The sequence below is a fragment of the Rhipicephalus sanguineus genome, chromosome 8 (genome assembly GCF_013339695.2).
Source record: "Rhipicephalus sanguineus isolate Rsan-2018 chromosome 8, BIME_Rsan_1.4, whole genome shotgun sequence".
NCBI lineage: Eukaryota > Metazoa > Arthropoda > Arachnida > Ixodida > Ixodidae > Rhipicephalus > Rhipicephalus sanguineus.
Window position 1 is genome coordinate 137,721,306 of NC_051183.1, and position 18,084 is coordinate 137,739,389.

The window sequence follows — 18,084 nt, forward strand, 5'->3', positions numbered from 1 at the left end:
ATTTAAAAATAAATAAATAAATAAAAAGTATAAAAAATTGCGTCGGCCGGGAATTGAACCCGGGACAACTGCTTGGAAGGCAGCTATGCTAACCACTATACCACCGACGCCCTGCGCTCCGAGACGTATTCGGAGCAGGTTTCCTCCGCGTCAGAACATCCGCCCGGAAGAAAGAAGCCGGCGAGCGTGCCTGCTGCTTCCCAGGTAATTCATCCAGCGTTAACCGGCTCCTGTGGCATATACGTGCAAGCGGCGGTCTTCATTAAAGCGTGCCCTTGCGAGTGCACTGTACGATTGTTCAATACATATTTAATATCGAATTGTTGTGATGTAATCTGTTATGTGCTTAGTTAATGTCTATGAATTTAGAACGTCCTATCATTTTCGTCCATTTTTAAGTTGCACGCAATTAGACACGAAGTCTTCGCGGTTGGAACACAACAGCTTAAATCGAACGCAATCGCTTATAGTCAGGCTCATCGATTTAAGCGATTGTATTTCGACCGCAAAGAATGTAATTGTGTGTATTTATGTATCCATGTTTTATAGTTAGTGGTGCTGATTAATCACCCTTGTTACCATAGCTATGGATGCAAGAATGTATTTCAGTGCACACGCGCCAATAAAAAGCCTAGACTATTCATGTTATTAACTTCGCAATAACTGAACGTACAATCTGGCTGCACTGTCACGCGGCGCTTTGATATGGTCATGTTAGCATTGTAATTGTCAATATCGTGTTCGTACATACTTATCCTTTGTGCGCGAAGAAGTGATTTCTGTACTTTTTTCTTTTGATCTTTTTTCCGCATGAGATCTAACTGTATTGTCATGAGCACTGCACGCAATGAATTGTGTAATCGCTGATATACGTCGCCATGCTATACTATCTCATGTATATCGTATTTATAAGGACACTCGTTGACATGTACCTGGTACTTTGACACAGTGTTGTACGGAAAGGCGTTCCAAGGCCAGGAACTAGTTCCTTTTTGGAGGAACGCCAGCGTTTCATTGAGGATCGGCGGAACTGTAACGGTAACTCGTTACGTTTACGTAGCAACGGCATAGGAAACGGCGTTCCTTCTGTAAACGTTCCTCGGCATTGAACAGGCACCCGCACACAGCACATCATGCAGAGCAGGGTGGATGGGCGACCACGTGAGGCACAAGAATCTACTGTTCGCCTGTCACTTGACTATGCTGCATCCTGGTTTTCAGGTTAAGGCGCCCGCTGGGGGCGCAGGGAAGCGCATGTCAAGACCGACCATGCGCGGGAGGAACAGCTGATTGTTTTTCTTTTTTGTCGGAGCCGTTCTGGAGTGTAGACACACCCACGAGCGTCTCGTTTCTCACAGAATCCATCCGGGTAACTTGAGATCTGGGGACTTTTCGTCCGCTTGCTCCTTGAAAATCTCTCTACGTCTGGGCGATTGTTTATCCCTTAGAGACCCAGCTGCTTGTTGATGGCGTGTTTTAAACTTGTCTACGAATACGAAGTTCGTGCGCGCGCGGATGGGGCTGTGGCTAGGGTTACGACCAGATGTAACTGTAGTCCTCGCTATCGTTACGTCCGTAACCCACGGCAAGGTTCTGTTTGGTGTCGCAGTAGTCTGCTGCCAGACTGACGAGCGCGAAGAAATTTTCCTGTTGCTCAGTGAAGGCCCTCTGCGCCCTTCGGGCGCGGAAAACTAATCGTGGCTTCGCTCTCGCTTCGCGAGTGCGGCCATTTCGCTAACGCTCAATGACCGGTTGGCAGGGTCTCCGTCACCCGCTACTGGCCGCGACAGCTGCCTTCCAACTGCTTGGAAGGCAGCTATGCTAACCACTATACCACCGACGCCACACGCTCACATCCGCATTCGCTGCTATTTTTCTCTGCGCCAGCACATCCGCCCGGAGGAAAGCAGCCGGTGAGCGCGTGTCCTGCTTCGCGATTTTAAAAGCTATAAACGTTCGCGATTAAAAAATGAACAAGCAAAAAGCTTGCGTCGGCCAGGAATCAAACCCGGGTCAACTGCTTGGAAGGCAGCTATGCTAACCACTATACCACCGACGCCACACGCTCACATACGCATTCGCTGCTATTTTTCTCTGCGCCAGCACATCCGCCCGGAGGAAAGCAGCCGGTGAGCGCGTGTCCTGCTTCGCGATTTTAAAAAGTTATAAACGTTCGCGATTAAAAAAATGCAAACAAATAAAAAGCTTGCGTCGGCCGGGAATCGAACCCGGGTCAACTGCTTGGAAGGCAGCTATGCTAACCACTATACCACCGACGCCACACGCTCACTTCCGCATTCGCTGCTATTTCTCTCTGCGCCAGCACATCCGCCCGGAGGAAAGCAGCCGGCGAGCGCGCCTCCTGCTTCGCGATTTTAAAAAGTTATAAACGTTGGCGATTAAAAAAACAAATAAAAAGCTTGCGTCGGCCGGGAATCGAACCCGGGTCAACTGCTTGGAAGGCAGCTATGCTAACCACTATACCACCGACGCCACACGCTCACTTCCGCATTCGCTGCTATTTCTCTCTGCGCCAGCACATCCGCCCGGAGGAAAGCAGCCGGCGAGCGAGCCTCCTGCTTCGCGATTTTAAAAAAGTTATAAACGTTGGCGATTAAAAAAACAAATAAAAAGCTTGCATCGGCCGGGAATCGAACCCGGGTCAACTGCTTGGAAGGCAGCTATGCTAACCACTATACCACCGACGCCACACGCTCACTTCCGCATTCGCTGCTATTTCTCTCTGCGCCAGCACATCCGCCCGGAGGAAAGCAGCCGGCGAGCGCGCCTCCTGCTTCGCGATTTTAAAAAGTTATAAACGTTGGCGATTAAAAAAACAAATAAAAAGCTTGCGTCGGCCGGGAATCGAACCCGGGTCAACTGCTTGGAAGGCAGCTATGCTAACCACTATACCACCGACGCCACACGCTCACTTCCGCATTCGCTGCTATTTCTCTCTGCGCCAGCACATCCGCCCGGAGGAAAGCAGCCGGCGAGCGAGCCTCCTGCTTCGCGATTTTAAAAAGTTATAAACGTTGGCGATTAAAAAAACAAATAAAAAGCTTGCGTCGGCCGGGAATCGAACCCGGGTCAACTACTTGGAAGGCAGCTATGCTAACCACTATACCACCGACGCCACACGCTCACTTCCGCATTCGCTGCTATTTCTCTCTGCGCCAGCACATCCGCCCGGAGGAAAGCAGCCGGCGAGCGAGCCTCCTGCTTCGCGATTTTAAAAAGTTATAAACGTTGGCGATTAAAAAAACAAATAAAAAGCTTGCGTCGGCCGGGAATCGAACCCGGGTCAACTGCTTGGAAGGCAGCTATGCTAACCACTATACCACCGACGCCACACGCTCACTTCCGCATTCGCTGCTATTTCTCTCTGCGCCAGCACATCCGCCCGGAGGAAAGCAGCCGGCGAGCGAGCCTCCTGCTTCGCGATTTTAAAAAAGTTATAAACGTTGGCGATTAAAAAAACAAATAAAAAGATTGCGTCGGCCGGGAATCGAACCCGGGTCAACTGCTTGGAAGGCAGCTATGCTAACCACTATACCACCGACGCCACACGCTCACTTCCGCATTCGCTGCTATTTCTCTCTGCGCCAGCACATCCGCCCGGAGGAAAGCAGCCGGCGAGCGCGCCTCCTGCTTCGCGATTTTAAAAAAGTTATAAACGTTGGCGATTAAAAAAACAAATAAAAAGCTTGCGTCGGCCGGGAATCGAACCCGGGTCAACTGCTTGGAAGGCAGCTATGCTAACCACTATACCACCGACGCCACACGCTCACTTCCGCATTCGCTGCTATTTCTCTCTGCGCCAGCACATCCGCCCGGAGGAAAGCAGCCGGCGAGCGCGCCTCCTGCTTCGCGATTTTAAAAAGTTATAAACGTTGGCGATTAAAAAAACAAATAAAAGCTTGCGTCGGCCGCGAATCGAACCCGCGTCAACTGCTTGGAAGGCAGCTATGCTAACCACTATACCACCGACACCACACGCTCACTTCCGCATTCGCTGCTATTTCTCTCTGCGCCACCACATCCGCCCGGAGGAAAGCAGCCGGCGAGCGCGCCTCCTGCTTCGCGATTTTAAAAAGTTATAAACGTTGGCGATTAAAAAAACAAATAAAAGCTTGCGTCGGCCGCGAATCGAACCCGCGTCAACTGCTTGGAAGGCAGCTATGCTAACCACTATACCACCGACGCTTTCTTTTTTTTTCTTTCATGGTATTTATTACAAATATGTGTAATTAGCATACATAGCGAACAAACTACTTAAGGCGGCCTCTACCAGCGTACAAGCGTTACACAGAAGTCCTAAAAGGGTATTAAAGCTATACATTTCATGAAGAGTGGATACCAGTCCGGTTGAAACTCTAATTGTTCGTAAAAGTCTTTTAGTTGAAGAGCCATTTGAATGAGATGCAACCGCGATGATACCATGGGTTCCGCATGCCTGTCTAACATGCGAGTTTTCCATAAACTGTGCATACCCATCAGTAATAGCATGTCAACAGGCATAGAATGGCTTTTGGGTGGCATGAGATAACGTATGCTATACGAATTTAAATCGAGTTGTTTTTTAAAAGCCCTTTGTAGAACGTCCCAGAAGAGTATGGCGTCTTTACAGCTGATGAAGCAATGTTCTATAGTTTCCGGAACTTCACAGAGGCGACAGTTAACTGAAGATACAAAGATGCCTTTGCTGCTTAACCAGGTCTTCACAGGCAGCGTCTGTGTATGCACTTTGTAGAAGAATGTCTTGGATGTTGGTGAAATAGGCATTTTCTTCACACGCACAAGCACGTCGTGTCCAGGCAATCCAGCATATAGTGAGCGGTACAAAGGTGCAGGAAACAACATATCTAATATGGCATTATATAGATCTTTTCGTGAACTAGAGAATAAATTGTCGTTAGAGAATCTTGCTGTCAAAAACCGCACTGATTCATAAACTTCACGCATGAATCCTTGCAAATAGGGAGGCGAGGCACAATTAGAAGATACCACTAAACTTGGTAAAACATCGACGAGATTCACTTGTAAAAATGTTCGAAGCAGCGGATGATCGCAGTCCCGAAAGTAGAAAAAACGGGATACCAATTGTTTAATAAAGAGATGCACCAAGGTGCCCGTGTTCGATCACGCAATACTCGTACCTTGCATTCAGAGGAACCCACACGTCAAGCCTTACTCGATGAATACCGCAACGCAAAAAGCAAATTTATACCAGATTTATATTCGCAAGGGTCATTGGTAACTAATACAAGTGAAATCATGACAGAATTTGGAGCTTATTACACAGCATTGTTCAGCGATTCCGCGCCACACGCTCACATCCGCATTCGCTGCTATTTCTCTCAGCGCCAGCACATCCGCCCGGAGGAAAGCAGCCGGTGAGCGCGCCTCCTGCTTCGCGATTGCAAAAAGTTATAAACGTTAGCGATTAAAAAAACAAATAAAAAGCTTGCGTCGGCCGGGAATCGAACCCGGTTCAACTGCTTGGAAGGCAGCTATGCTAACCACTATACCACCGACACCACACGCTCACATACGCATTCGCTGCTATTTTTTCTCTGCGCCAGCACATCCGCCCGGAGGAAAGCAGCCGGTGAGCGCGTGTCCTGCTTCGCGATTTGAAAAAGTTATGAACGTTCGCGATTAAAAAAATGAACAAGTAAAAAGCTTGCGTCGGCCGGGAATCGAACCCGGGTCAACTGCTTGGAAGGCAGCTATGCTAATCCCTATACCACCGACGCCTTTTTTTTTAAGCACAATTTTTTTTCTTTATTCAGAACGAGGTACATCGTGTACACACACACAAAAAAAACAGGTGTAGTTTGACAAGAAGTATTTACCAATGCATTAAAACCGCCAATCACACTTTGTTTGGCATAAATTATTTAAAAGCGCTTTAGTGCTACAAGTTCATTCAATACAGGGAGCCATTCCGGCTGTTCTTCTCGTGCATTGTATGCATCTCTTATGTAAGCTATACTTTCAATGAAGTATTCTCTGACAGAACGGGCATTCGCGTCAACATGCCGAAATGCTATGCATGATTTCCAAATTGCGTGCATACTTAACAGCATAAACATGTCCTACGGTATGCCACTGTCACTGTGAACCGGTAGGAAACGGATTCCATAGGGTGTCAAAGGTAAGTCTTTTTTTAAAATTCGTTGTAGGATGTCCCAATGAAACGTAGCATCCAAACAGTCCAAAAAAATGTGATCGACACTCTCTGGTTTGCGGCATAGGAGACAATTAACAGACCACGGAACAAATAAGCCCCTTTCCTGCAGCCATGGTTTTACGGGAAGTGTACCAGTGTGCAGCTGAAAAAAAAGCTCTTTGATGATGGTCGTACCACCATTATTTTGACCCTTTTAAGAACGTCTTTTCCCTGGCCTTTTTCATACATCGCACGATACATCGGCACAGGCAGCATTACATCGATAAGGTCTTTATATAATTGTCTTTTTGTCACCACACCAAGGTACTGTAAAGAAAAACGTACTGTTAGTATGTTAAATGCCGAAACAGCTTCGTTGAGATAACCATGAATGCCGCTACGCCCAGCACAACAAGTGGATACAACAAATTCGGTTAGATAACAGCATAATCTAACTTGTAGCATAGTACGTAAGAAGGGATGGCTCTGATCTCGCAGAAACATAAACCTGGAAACAATCTGCCTTAGAAATAAGTGCGCTAATCCCAACCCACCCGCTTTCACGGACCAGAAAAGATTTGTATGGCTCGTGCGTTCCCGCTTGGAGGCCCAAATAAAAGTGGCGAAAACTCTGTGTATCTTCTGTACATTTGAGCGGTTCATGCACAGCACCTGAAGTACATACCAAATTTTGGCTGCTAAGAATAAGTTGCAAACTTTTCACCTCGCGAATATTGATAGGTTTTTTCCTCCCCACTTGTTCGCTTTCTCCCTTAATTTTTCTGTCTCGTCGTTCCAGTATTCACTGGGATCATTATATTTCTGCAGTGGCACACCGAGGTACTTCGTCGGCACGGAGCTCCACTTAACCTTTTCGAAAAATCCAGGCTTTTCGTCCCAGGTACCATGCCAAAAACGTGCACTCTTATCCCAGTTTAAGGCACTGCCTGACCACTTGCAGTACTTGTCTGCTACACTGACTGCTTCACTAATGCTCCCTCTGTCTTTACAAAAAACAGCGATGTCATCTGCGTAGGACAGTACTTTGACCTCAGCCGTCATTAACCTAAAACCATGTATCTTGTCGCTATTGATTATGCTCAAACAAACGGGCTCCAAGTAGATGGCAAATAACAAGGGGGAAATTGGGCAACCCTGATGGGCACTCCTTGCAATTTGAAAGTTTGCAGTGACTTCCTTGTTAATTACGATGCTAGCAAAACAATTCCTATACGACATCTTCACCCCTTCTAAAATAACATCTCCTAGATTTACATGTTTCAATATTGAAAAAAGGACATCATGCATAACACGGTCAAAAGCCTTTTCCAGGTCTAGTTGCAAAATTGCTACTTGGCTGTACCATGCATCGCAACACTCAAGGATGCTCCTCGCAGTGTGGATATTGGTTCCTATTTTTCGGCCCTTAATTCCGCATGTTTGGTGCGGTCCTACGATTAACCGTATTACGCTTTGCAGTCTCTTGGCAAGTACCTTCATAAAAACCTTATAATCAGTGTTAGTGAGGCTTATGGGACGATAAGCACTCACTGACAAGAGCTTCACTGGATCTTCACTTTTGTGTATGAGTACAATATGTGACCTTCGAAAGGACGGTGGCATTTCCATTACCTCGTAAGCCTCCGCTACGAGGCGTAACAGGAGCTCCGACAGCTCTTCTTTGAATGCTTTGTAAAAAGCTGTGCCTAGTCCATCCGGGCCGGGCGTTTTCCCTTCACTTAAGTCATTAATGGCCCTTTCAATTTCCCCAACTGATATTGGCTCTTCCAGGCGTGCGGTGGTTTCCTTATTTAGTGTCGGCATTATTAACAAAAACTCGCTGTCCAAGGCTGCTTCTCTGTTACCGCTGCACCCAAGAAGTCCTTTATAATAATCCAAAAACGCGCTTTCTATCATCTGTTTGTCCGTGGTAGTCACTCCTCCGTATTTAATCTGTTTTATTTCTTTACGCGAGGCGTAGCGCTTTTCTTCGCTCAGCGAGCGTTTCGTCGGTGTTTCCCCCAGCCAAAGGTGTTCTGCGCGTGCGCGTATGACTGCTCCTCTGTATTTTTCAGTGTCCATTATCTCGAGCTGGTTCTTGATCTCTCTTATCTCTTTAGTTAAAGTGCCTGGTCGCGTGCTTTCGACTGACAACAAGAATTCTAGCTGACCTTGTAGTTCTTTTTGCTTTCTTTTTTCATTGTAGCGTAACATGGAAGACCTTTCAATTGCAGCAATTTTAACTTCTTCCTTGAACTGTTCCCATGCAGCGACCATTCGCCCCGACTCAGACGAGCGCACTTTCTCAATAAGTATTTTTACCTTATCCACAAAGACTTCATCACTAAGTAATTTATTGTTCCGTTTCCACAGTTTCCAAGAAAAGGTTCATCTTTTCTTCTTCACTCCCAGAGAAAACATTACGGCACTGTGATCACTGAAAGCTACTGGTTTGTGCTCGTAACTGTTGCATAGCGGCACGAGTACATCTGATACGTATGCTCGATCTAAATGGGAATGGCAATCGCGCTGGAAATGCGTAAACCTAGCGCCACTTCCAATTTGCAATACGTTTCCTACATCTTCAAAACCCCCCTCTTGCATAAGCGCTGACAGCAACAAAGCACTTTGATCACGAACGGATAGTCTTTTGCTTCTATCTTCTCTGAAGCACACGCAATTAAAATCCCCCAGAATTATCACGTTTCTTTCAGATTTTAGAGACCGTTCGACACTTGCAAAGAAGGATAACCGCTCAGTAATACTATTCGGTGCATATACGCAAATGATGCGCCATTTTTTACCAAAACCGTCAAAATCGCACAAAACGAGACGGCCGTCATCGCTAGCATGAACATACTCTTCAACAATCCTAAAGAGTTCCGCAGAAAGAGAGCACACCCTCCAGAGGTGCCAACAGAATGACATATGCAAACATTATAGCGGGACCGAAAAGGTTCGACCATGCGGTCCGTTTGTTTTTGACTTTCGACCTTCGTTTCCTGTACCGCTATGATATCGAGGTCGTCCTCTAGGAAAAGACGACTAACCTGATATTGCTTTCGTTTAGATCGAAGTCCGCGCACATTTAAAGTTGCGATACGCAACGTAGTTATGGGTTGTGAAGGCCGCGGGCAAGATACGGACCGCATGGTTCTTACCTCGCCGATTGACACATCCCTGGCTTCCACCGTTGAAGTTGTGGATAGACACGTACAAGGCGTGCACTTTCCACACGCGTCACATAATAATGAAGCCATATTCTCAATGTCCTTGAGGGCCTATGGATTTAGGTCCTTCGTTGACTGTCTTCCCCCGTTGCTACGAGGGTGGCTTCGGCGGCGGACGTGTGCCCGCAGCGATGTTCGGCTTGAACCTCAAGCTGGGTCGCCTGAGCGTTGCCGCTTTCGTTGCCGGCTCACCTCCTGTTGTCCTCTCTGGTTCTGCGTCCTCGTTGCTGACATCTTCAAGCGTTCGCTTTGCGCTTGTCCCCGCTCTTGTGACGTCCATATCTTCATGTTGTCCAGTCGACGACCCAATACCTTGCTCCTTTTCGTTGTCGCTTTCGTCCCGCGGAATAGAGCTCACGCTGTTGGTCTGTTGACCCGTTTGTTCAGCCTGAGCCGCTTCGCTTCCTTCGTCCTTCGGGCCCTTAAAAAGGGGCGTGAATACGGGACCCCGATTTCTGCTTTCCGCTGCTTCTTCTGCATCAACTTGGTCCATTATGTGCTCCGTGAGATGGTCGCCAGCCACAGGCCCGGCCACACTGGCGTACGTTTGGGCACACTCGCTGTCTTCGTGACCATAGCGTCTGCACCGACCACACCGGGGTATGCGACAGTCCCGGCGTATATGTCCCGTTCGTCGACATCATAAGCGAAGCGGTGCCCGTCCTGGCACAACCAAAAGCGTTGTTATACCGCCCACTCGGAGCTGGTGTGGTAGGTCTTCGACTGTCAAGCCCGCTTTTAATTGCAGGGTGACAGTCCTGGTCGAAGTTCCTTTATCGGCGATACCTTGGACGCGCCAACGTTTCTTTGATACTTCTGTCACTCTTCCATAATTTGCGAGTGCGGTCCGCACATCTTCATCCGGTACATTATGCAGAAGCCAATAAAGCTTTAGCCGGCCATCCTGCTTGTTCGGGTCGATAACAAGGCAGCGTCTTTCCTTTATCTTTACGTCACCAAGTGCTAGCATCTTTTTCGTGGCTTGCGCTGTACTGAAAGTCACGGCCCAGACGTGGTTCATCTGGAAAGCGCCTAAGGCGAGTACCTCAGGCAACATACCCAGACTAACCAAAGTGTCACGGACGTCTTCAACACGATACGGCCTTGCCTTAATATCTCAGTGTAGAAAAACAGTATTCATAACACACGCACCTGTAGGCAACTGCGGCAGAACGACTTCGTAATCCTGTTCATCTTCGGCGACAATCCTGTTTCCGCGACCCAGCTGGGACGCTGTATCCGCCCCTACGGAGCGCATGATGAACACGTCCGTACACAGCAGTGGCCGGAAGTGAAATCCCCCAATATACCACCGACGCCCAGCAATCCGAGCCGTATTCATTACAGTTATACTTCGCGTCAGAAGATCCGCCCGTAGGAAAGTGGCCGGCGAGCGCGCCTGCTGCTTCGCGATTTTAAAAAATTATACACATTCGCGATTAAAAGAAAATAAGCGAATAAAAAGTAAAGAAAGATTTCGTCGGCCGGGAATCGAACCCGGGTCAACTGCTTGGAAGGCAGCTATGCTAACCACTATAGCACCGACGCCCTGCAATCCGAGCCGTATTCATTGCAGTTTTTCTCCGCGTCAGAAGATCCGCCCGGAGGAAAGCGGCCGGCGAGCGCGCCTGCTGCTTCGCGTTTCTCGATTTTAAAAAATTATACACATTCGCGATTAAAAGAAAATAAGCGAATAAGAAGTAAAGAAAGATTGCGTCGGCCGGGAATCGAACCCGGGTCAACTGCTTGGAAGGCAGCTATGCTAACCACTATACCACCGACGCCCTGCAATCCGAGCCGTATTCATTGCAGTTTTTCTCCGCGTCAGAAGATCCGCCCGGAGGAAAGCGGCCGGCGTGCGCGCCTGCTGCTTCGCGATTCTCGATTTTAAAAAATTATACACATTCGCGATTAAAAGAAAATAAGCGAATAAAAGGTAAAGAAAAATTGCGTCGGCCGGGAATCGAACCCGGGTCAACTGCTTGGAAGGCAGCTATGCTAACCACTATACCACCGACGCCCTGCAATCCGAGCCGTATTCATTGCAGTTTTACTCCGCGTCAGAAGATCCGCCCGGAGGAAAGCGGCCGGCGAGCGCGCCTGCTGCTTCGCGATTCTCGATTTTAAAAAATTATACACATTCGCGATTAAAAGAAAATAAGCGAATAAAAAGTAAAGAAAAATTGCGTCGGCCGGGAATCGAACCCGGGTCAACTGCTTGGAAGGCAGCTATGCTAACCACTATACCACCGACGCCCTGCAATCCGAGCCGTATTCATTGCAGTTTTACTCCGCGTCAGAAGATCCGCCCGGAGGAAAGCGGCCGGCGAGCGCGCCTGCTGCTTCGCGATTCTCGATTTTAAAAAATTATACACATTCGCGATTAAAAGAAAATAAGCGAATAAAAAGTAAAGAAAGATTTCGTCGGCCGGGAATCGAACCCCGGTCAACTGCTTAGAAGGCAGCTATGCTAACCACTATACCACCGACGCCCTGCAATCCGAGCCGTATTCATTGCAGTTTTTCTCAGCGTCAGAAGATCCGCCCGGAGGAAAGCGGCCGGCGAGCGCGCCTGCTCCTTCCCAGGTCATTTACAAGACCGTTAACCGGCACCTGTGGCATATATACGCGTATATCCAAGCGGCGCTCTTCATTAAAGCGCGCCTTTGCGACTGCGTTGTCCGATTGTTCAATACACTTTTAATATCGTATTATTGTAATGGAATCTGTTATGTGCTTAGTCATTGCCTATGAATTTAGAACGTTGTTCATTTTTATTATATATATATATATATATAGATTGATAGAGTCTCTATACGGATATGTTTATACCTGAATATAAAGTGCAGGCGCACGTAACATTCGACGGGTATCGGTCTTGTTCAAGAGTGCGGCGCACAGGTACAGACACTGAATTTATACAAGCTCGCTGTGACCGATGTGCGAGGACAGAGTTCTATTACAGAAGCAACACATGGCCCCTGCGCACAAAGGAAAGAAACATGCTCACTCGCCGCAAGAGGTGGGACTCAATAACAGTGATACTATGCACTAACAACAGTTGGAAGGGGGTGGGGGAGGGGGCTGTAATGGTTGTACAACATGAAGAGAAAACTATGAAGAACAGCAGCAGGAAAAAAAGAACACAAATAAAAGGCACCCACGCTAGGAGATGCGGGCGTTTGAAAAACTAACACTCCCCGGCATTAAATCTGTGTAACGCAAAGCATGTGACGCTCTGTAGGCTTATATGTGGAATTGCGCTGATTCTACTAGGAAATAGCAGATGAACACGTGTGACTTTTGAGAGCCCCTTCCCTTTTAAGAACGCAGCTCTTTAAGCTTTTCTTTGCGCCGGGTAGTGCAAACTGGAGTTATTATCATCATGAACCGGTGCGCGCTCGCTTCGTGCTCTTCAAGTTCTGCTTCCCTCCAACAACACGTAAGCCCATTTGTCGGACGTGCAATGCAATAACTATGATGGGCGAGTCTGTTACGGTACTAAAATCACGTAACATCACGTAAGAACTTAATACGGGACTAAAATCACGTGGCATCACGTTACAGCTAGTCAGGGGACTAAAAATCACGTTAGATCACATAAATATAAGTAAGAGGTCTAAAAATCGCCTAACATAATGTAACAATACTCACTTGACTAAAATCACGTAACTTAACGCGGTGATTTCTGTAATGGTTATTTAGTTTCGTTGGTTCATACATTGCTTTGTTATGAATATTTTCGTATGTATTTCAGAGTTGTTATTCTATTATTTGCTCTCATGGGCCACATGCGTGTTCTTTTTGTGTTATCGCTTTCCGCTGCCTGTAATTTTTTGCAATTTTTGTAACTTTGTATTATTGATTTTTTTCTGGCTGAAGGGGCCAGTCAAGCTGTGAAATGCAGCTTTTTCCCCTTTGCACCGAACCACGTGTACAGTGTATTCTCATGTACTTGCCACGTGGTTGAATAAACTCAAACTTAAATACTGCACACAATCCTTCTCACCGAAACGACGAAATACAATGCATATAAATCTCCTAGACATATATATATATATATATATATATATATATATATATATATATATATATATATATATATATATAGCACTAAGCACATAACAGACTCTTTCACCATAATACGATATTAAAATTGTAATTAACAATCGGACAATGGAGGTACAAAGGCGCGTGCTCATGAAGACCGCCTCTTGGACGCATACGCCACAGGAGCCGGTTAACGCTGGCTGGATGACCTGGGAAGCGGCTGGCTCGCTCGCCGACTGCTTTCTTCCGGGCGGATGTTCTGACGCGGAAGAAAACTGCTCCGAATACGGCTCGGAGCGAAGGGCGTCGGTGGTATAGTGGTTAACATAGCTGCCTTCCAAGCAGTTGACCCGGGTTTATTTCCCGGCCGACGCAATTTATTTTTTACTTTTTACAGCAAATGCTTAAAGCGTCTCTTAGGCGGGTTGGCAGTTTTCAGTTTCGGGGAGGAAACAGGTTCCGTGAACCCTACGCAGGGGCGTAGCCAAGGGGGGGGGGGTTGGAGGGTTGAACCCCCCTCCCCGAAAATTTTCAATTTTGCTTGAGTATATATATACACGCACACATACATAAAGTCTGGTGACCCCCCCCCCCGAAAAAAGGTTCTCGCTACGCCCCTGACCCTACGTAAGATTGCTAGTTAGAGAATGTTGTTTTACGTCATGTCCTTATCGTCAGCCTATGTCACGTACACCTCAGGACAATGGCCTCTCACCTTAGTCTCCAGTTTACTCTGTTCTGAGCGAGCTTATTTACACGCATGAAAAAAGAACACACATACACAATATCAGAAAACAGCTAATGGGCCTTACTTTGTTACTTTGTTTGATGCTGTCTTTATGGGGAATATTAGTGTAAAGGGAAGTTACATCAAGAGTTACAAGAAAGGCACCATCAGGGTTTTTCTATCGTTGATGATCCGTATCGAAGCCTGGTAAATTTCATCCTGATGAAGATCGGTCTCCGATCGAAACGTCGACAAATGAACAGTTTTTTCAAAGCGTATACCTTTTTCCTATATATATATATATATATATATATATATATATATATATATATATATATATATATATATATATATATATATATATATATAGGAAAAAGGTATACGCTTTGAAAAAACTGTTCATTTGTCGACGTTTCGATCGGAGACCGATCTTCATCAGGATGAAATTTACCAGGCTTCGATACGGATCATCAACGATAGAAAAACCCTGATGGTGCCTTTCTTGTAACTCTTGATGTAACTTCCCTTTACCCTAATATTCCCCATAAAGACGGCATCAAAACATTAGTAGAGTCCTATAGCGAGCACAAATGTGATGACTCGCCAAGTCCAACAGTAACTGAAACCCTTGCGAAGCTGGTACTTCAACTCAATAGCTTTGAGTTTCATAACCAATACTATCTACAAATAAATGGCACTGCTATGGGGACTCGAATGGCACCCAACTACGCTAATATCTTTATGAATGATCTTGAAACTAAGTTCTTGTCAACCCAGAAAATTAATCCCCTTCTTTACAAACGCTTCTTAGATGATATCTTTATCATTTGGACGGATACACAAGAGAACTTAATTTTATAGAATCCTTCAACAAAGCTCATCCAGACATAACTTTCACTCACACATACTCAAGAACTGAAATCAATTTCCTCGACGTCCACGTAAAAGTAAAAGACGGGTCCTTGACTAGTACCGTTTACAAAAAGCCTACAGACAGGCAGCACTACCTCGACTTCGATAGTTGGCACCCTCGTCACTGCAAGACGAGCATCCCGTACTGCCAGGCCCACCGATTCAGGAGAATTTGCTCCCGCCCCGAGGACTTTGAGGCCAACGCAAATAACTTGCGCAACGCACTTGCGAAGCAACACTATCCTCCTTCTATAGTCAACGACGCCATACGTAAAGGGGCAAACCTAGATCGCCAACAACTACTTTATCAGCAGAAAGAATTAAAACAAGAGGGACGGAAAAACTTGCCTCTAACATTTGGAAGCAACCCCCCTAACGTAAACAAAATTCTAAAGAGACACTATAACATCTTACAGCAGAGTAAACGACTATCAAGAATTTTCCCTTCCCCTCCGCGAGTCGTTTATAGACACCCCAAAAACATTAGGATTATCTTGTACGTTCGAAAACCGATAAGGCACCTGTAATTGGATGCCAGCCATGCGGCAAGGCTCGTTGCAAGGTGTGCAAACACATACAGACAACCAAATTTGTTGAAAGCGCGCATTCCAATTTCAAATACTCTCTTCACTCAAACCTTAACTGTGACAGCTCTAATGTAGTATACCTTCTCGAGTGCGGAGTATGCAGTATTCAATACATAGGTCAGACAGACACGGCCTTCCGCACCCGCTTCAATAACCATCGTTCCCATGTTAATTCGCTTCCGCATCTTCCTCTGTCTCAGCATATAAATTCCGAAAACCATCCATTAGATTCCATCAAGGTTACACTCCTGCAAATGGTTTCTCCAGTACAAGGGAGCGTGAACAGCGCGAATCATCTATGATTTATAAATTTAATACATTGAAGGCTGGACTAAACATCAATCCGAGCATAATGTCTTCAATTCGTGCTCTGGAAGATTCAAGTTAATGATAATCTTTACTGAAGATCTCTCTATTTTTTATTATATTTTTTATTATTTTTTCCCTTTTATTATAGTTTATTTTATTACTTTCTCGGACGTCGCTTCAGGAGCACGCTGTCGGACATACAGCATGCTCACACGCATTCCAATCTTAAGGTATTCTCCATTTTCTTCATAAGCATTAACTGGAGCCACAAACCGGAGATCGTGACCACCTGTTTTTTAGTGAATGTGCCTTTGTACACTCTTCCCGGACTTTTACTAAGCTTTTTGAGTTGACTGCCTTTAAGCGCTTATCCATTCAGGAAACACGTGTGTTTCGTAGGCCAAAATATGTGCATGTGGGGTGTTGACGATTTTTTTTTCAAGAAACACGTGTTATTCTTATGTCAGTCAAAGTATGTGCACAAGCGTATTCGCGACCTATTTCGGCAGGTTTCTTACCTCTCTCTCTCCTCTCTTTTTTTTTCTTTTCCTTTTTTCTGTATGTACTTTTTCTCAACCTTTTTCTCTCGGCTCGGAGTACGATGATATAAAGCGCATCGAAGCCTGGTAAATTTCATCCTGATGAAGATCGGTCTCCGATCGAAACGTCGACAAATAAGCAGTTTTTTAGAAGCGTATACCTTTTTCCTAATTATTTTACGGCAACCGAAGACAGACCCTCCATAATGTACGTACCATACATATACATATATAATATATATATATATATATATATATATATATATATATATATATATATATATATATATATATATATATATATTATATTATATATATATATATATATATATATATATATATATATACAAGAATACAATATTAATGAGTACTACCAGACAATAACGCCAAGGAGAGTATGGGGGACGTTTTTACTGGTAAATGTAAGGTAAATGTGAAGAAAGAAAAGTGGACGAAGAGATAGCTTGCCGTGGGCAGGGACCGAACCTGCGACCTTCGAATCTGAGCTACCGCGGCGGCCATCCCCCCGTCCACTTTATAGGGTATATATGTACATTTAAACGTGGGAGCGTCAGTCAGCGCCGCCAGTAGCCATAACGGCGAGTGTGGAACACTCTATTTCTGCCTGTTGGCATCACGTAGCACGTGAACTTATTACGAGCTGGCAGCTGACCAATAATCCCTCGCATACCACCTGAAAGCATCAAGTCTGCCAGAACGAGACCCTCGCTATGAATGAAGGAAAGAAGTGTTAATTTCAAGGGCTCGTTTTCTTTGTTATACACAATATTAATGAGAACTAACAGACAATAATGCCAAGGAAAGTATAGGGGATGTTTTTAGTAGTAAATGTAAGGTAAATGTGAAGAAAGAAAAGTGGACGAAAAGATAACTTGCCGCGGTCCCTGCCCGCGGCAAGCTATCTTGTGTAATATAATGTAATCTTGTGTAATATAATGTGTATAACAAAGAAAACGAGCCCTTGAAATTAACACTTCTTTCCTTCATATATATATATATATATATATATATATATATATATATATATATATATATATATATATATATGTAGAAGAGACACAACAAAGCGGTTATCTTAAATTTATGTGCCAACGGTTTCGACCGGTGGACCGGTCTTCGTCAGGGCTTATGAGCAAATACTCATAATTTGCTCATAAGCCCTGACGAAGACCGGTCCACCGGTCGAAACCGTTAGCAAGTAAAATTAAGATAACCGCTTAGTTGTCTCTTCTCTTCCCAAGTACGTTAGGCCCATTGGAAAAGCTATATATATATATATATATATATATATATATATATATATATATATATATATATATATATATATATATATATATATATATATATATATATATATATATATATATATGACGACGAAGGCCGTGCCTCGGCCGAAACGTTCACCAGTTAAAATATGCGATTTTCGTAAGTGTGCTTCTTCATTTCATTTCTTCGTATATATATATATATATATATATATATATATATATATACCGGGCGTTCGAGCATAAGCTTTATGGTTTTGTTACAATTC

At 45.2% G+C, this 18,084-nt stretch overlaps 17 non-coding genes across 17 annotated transcripts; 1 reads left to right on the plus strand and 16 right to left on the minus strand.

Moving 5' to 3' along the window:
• Window positions 1-38: 38 nt before the first annotated feature.
• Trnag-ucc (transfer RNA glycine (anticodon UCC)) lies at window positions 39-110 on the minus strand. The gene has a single exon. It is a non-coding gene; the product is annotated as a tRNA-Gly (tRNA).
• Window positions 111-1,987: 1,877 nt separating this feature from the next.
• Window positions 1,988-2,059, minus strand: Trnag-ucc (transfer RNA glycine (anticodon UCC)). The gene has a single exon. It is a non-coding gene; the product is annotated as a tRNA-Gly (tRNA).
• A 148-nt stretch (window positions 2,060-2,207) lies between these two features.
• Trnag-ucc (transfer RNA glycine (anticodon UCC)) lies at window positions 2,208-2,279 on the minus strand. The gene has a single exon. It is a non-coding gene; the product is annotated as a tRNA-Gly (tRNA).
• Window positions 2,280-2,421: 142 nt separating this feature from the next.
• Trnag-ucc (transfer RNA glycine (anticodon UCC)) lies at window positions 2,422-2,493 on the minus strand. The gene has a single exon. It is a non-coding gene; the product is annotated as a tRNA-Gly (tRNA).
• Window positions 2,494-2,636: 143 nt separating this feature from the next.
• Trnag-ucc (transfer RNA glycine (anticodon UCC)) lies at window positions 2,637-2,708 on the minus strand. The gene has a single exon. It is a non-coding gene; the product is annotated as a tRNA-Gly (tRNA).
• A 142-nt stretch (window positions 2,709-2,850) lies between these two features.
• On the minus strand, window positions 2,851-2,922 carry Trnag-ucc (transfer RNA glycine (anticodon UCC)). The gene has a single exon. It is a non-coding gene; the product is annotated as a tRNA-Gly (tRNA).
• Window positions 2,923-3,064: 142 nt separating this feature from the next.
• Trnag-ucc (transfer RNA glycine (anticodon UCC)) lies at window positions 3,065-3,136 on the minus strand. Its single transcript has one exon. It is a non-coding gene; the product is annotated as a tRNA-Gly (tRNA).
• A 142-nt stretch (window positions 3,137-3,278) lies between these two features.
• On the minus strand, window positions 3,279-3,350 carry Trnag-ucc (transfer RNA glycine (anticodon UCC)). Its single transcript has one exon. It is a non-coding gene; the product is annotated as a tRNA-Gly (tRNA).
• A 143-nt stretch (window positions 3,351-3,493) lies between these two features.
• Window positions 3,494-3,565, minus strand: Trnag-ucc (transfer RNA glycine (anticodon UCC)). Its single transcript has one exon. It is a non-coding gene; the product is annotated as a tRNA-Gly (tRNA).
• A 143-nt stretch (window positions 3,566-3,708) lies between these two features.
• Trnag-ucc (transfer RNA glycine (anticodon UCC)) lies at window positions 3,709-3,780 on the minus strand. The gene has a single exon. It is a non-coding gene; the product is annotated as a tRNA-Gly (tRNA).
• Window positions 3,781-5,468: 1,688 nt separating this feature from the next.
• On the minus strand, window positions 5,469-5,540 carry Trnag-ucc (transfer RNA glycine (anticodon UCC)). Its single transcript has one exon. It is a non-coding gene; the product is annotated as a tRNA-Gly (tRNA).
• A 147-nt stretch (window positions 5,541-5,687) lies between these two features.
• Trnag-ucc (transfer RNA glycine (anticodon UCC)) lies at window positions 5,688-5,759 on the minus strand. The gene has a single exon. It is a non-coding gene; the product is annotated as a tRNA-Gly (tRNA).
• Window positions 5,760-10,881: 5,122 nt separating this feature from the next.
• On the minus strand, window positions 10,882-10,953 carry Trnag-ucc (transfer RNA glycine (anticodon UCC)). The gene has a single exon. It is a non-coding gene; the product is annotated as a tRNA-Gly (tRNA).
• A 164-nt stretch (window positions 10,954-11,117) lies between these two features.
• Trnag-ucc (transfer RNA glycine (anticodon UCC)) lies at window positions 11,118-11,189 on the minus strand. Its single transcript has one exon. It is a non-coding gene; the product is annotated as a tRNA-Gly (tRNA).
• Window positions 11,190-11,353: 164 nt separating this feature from the next.
• Window positions 11,354-11,425, minus strand: Trnag-ucc (transfer RNA glycine (anticodon UCC)). The gene has a single exon. It is a non-coding gene; the product is annotated as a tRNA-Gly (tRNA).
• A 164-nt stretch (window positions 11,426-11,589) lies between these two features.
• Window positions 11,590-11,661, minus strand: Trnag-ucc (transfer RNA glycine (anticodon UCC)). The gene has a single exon. It is a non-coding gene; the product is annotated as a tRNA-Gly (tRNA).
• A 2,097-nt stretch (window positions 11,662-13,758) lies between these two features.
• On the plus strand, window positions 13,759-13,830 carry Trnag-ucc (transfer RNA glycine (anticodon UCC)). Its single transcript has one exon. It is a non-coding gene; the product is annotated as a tRNA-Gly (tRNA).
• The last annotated feature ends 4,254 nt before the right edge of the window (window positions 13,831-18,084 follow it).